Consider the following 1,868-nt stretch of genomic DNA (forward strand, 5'->3'; position numbering starts at 1 on the left):
GGTTCTATTCTATTGACATTCTATTCTATTTCAGGTTCTATTCTATTGCCATTCTATTCTATTTCAGGTTCTATTCTGTTCTATTGCCATTGTATTCTATTTCAGATTCTATTCTATTGCCATTGTAGTCTATTTCAGGTTCTGTTCTATTTCTATTCTATTTCAGGTTCTATTCTATTGACATTCTATTCTATTTCAGGTTCTATTCTGTTCTATTGCCATTGTATTCTATTTCAGATTCTATTCTATTGCCATTGTAGTCTATTTCAGGTTCTGTTCTATTCTATTTCTATTCTATTCTATATCAGGTTCTATTCTGTTCTATTGCCATTGTAGTCTATTTCAGGTTCTATTCTATTTCCATTGTATTCTATTTCAGGTTCTATTCTATTTCCATTCTATTCTGTTCCTTTTTCATTGTATACTATTTCAGGTTCTATTCCAAGGAAACTGGATAAACACATCAAAGTCTGATCTAGGTTATAACCCCAGCACTCCAGATGGAGACGGACATTTGGATACGTAAGCGTTTCCGTTTTTCAATTCATTGAACATCACAAGAATCCAGAAATCAGATTGGATTCCTTTTGTCTTTGATTTCCCCCAGAGCCCATTTGCATTACAGTCTGTATGATTTCATACTAGAAACACGAGTGGAGCTCATTTAACCAGCTTTCAAATGATTTGTGATATTGGTACGCTACACACGTTTTCAACTTACTGGTCAGATCCCAACCATACTACGTGGTCCCCGTGGTAAGAAACAGGAGGTTTATGGATTACAATTCAGTTATGGCCTGCACTCTCTGCCAATAAAAGAAACAAATTTATTAACGATAGCTTTGTTAACCCAAGAGCATGCGACAAATGATTCATTACTCAGTTCTTGAGTTGTTTGACTTAGAGGATGATGCAGGGAAGATCAACACAGCATCAAAACACGACGACTTTGTTTATGACTGTTGGCTGGAGCGTAAGTATTTGGGCTACAGATTTGCAGTTGCACTGAATAAACACACACATTTAAATCCATTTTGGAACAGGCACGCCTATGTAATGGCCGGAATTGCGTAGGCCAGCTAAAGTAAGAAGAAGATAAGGAATTAAATAAGAAACAGAATGAACTGTCAGGAATGCATGTCATAATTAATCCATTTAGCAGTGAGTCTGTGTGTGTGTGTGGGTGTGTGTGCCTGCGTTTGTGGGTGTGTGTGCCTGCGTTTGTGGGTGTCTCTTTATGCTAAAGTCATAACAAGCTATTGGAAATGTCAAATAGGTGTGTGTATGTGTGTCTACGTCTGTCCTTACTGTGCATATGTGTGAACCTTGTGAACGATGTAGGATGTGAGGCTGGGAAACAAATAATGTGGCATTTTTTGTTGTCTTATTGGTGCTAGACAGCTGAGACACAACTGTGAAACAGAGCAGGGGGAGTACAATATCAATTTTTTTCAGACGGGATCTTTTTGCCTTGTTAGAACGGAACTAGAGAAGCATCAGAGCCCCCAGGCTGCCAAGACAAATGGGCATCTAAAAACATGTACGTAAAATAATCTAACGTGTGCATTCACACTAGGCCTAAACCGTTCTGGATGCACGATGTGTAGGAAGGAGTTCTTAAAATAAAATATTATTTATACTTATTTATACTGCAGACCTCGTTATTCAGAATGTGTGTGCAACGCGTTCCCATTATGTCAGACATCCCGGGAGCTCATACTGGATTCCTAGAGGAAGAATTAAAAAACCAAAAGCGTGTCTCTGCCCAGAGTGTATGGAAGGTTTGGCAGGTGCTGCATGTCTTAAAATACACCAGGGACCTCATACTGTGGGTGAGGGCTCACTGCAGAGAGAGAGAGAGAGTGTGT

Source organism: Electrophorus electricus, chromosome 2 (assembly GCF_041902795.1).
Source record: "Electrophorus electricus isolate QZ-2024a chromosome 2, ASM4190279v1, whole genome shotgun sequence".
Lineage (NCBI taxonomy): Eukaryota > Metazoa > Chordata > Actinopteri > Gymnotiformes > Gymnotidae > Electrophorus > Electrophorus electricus.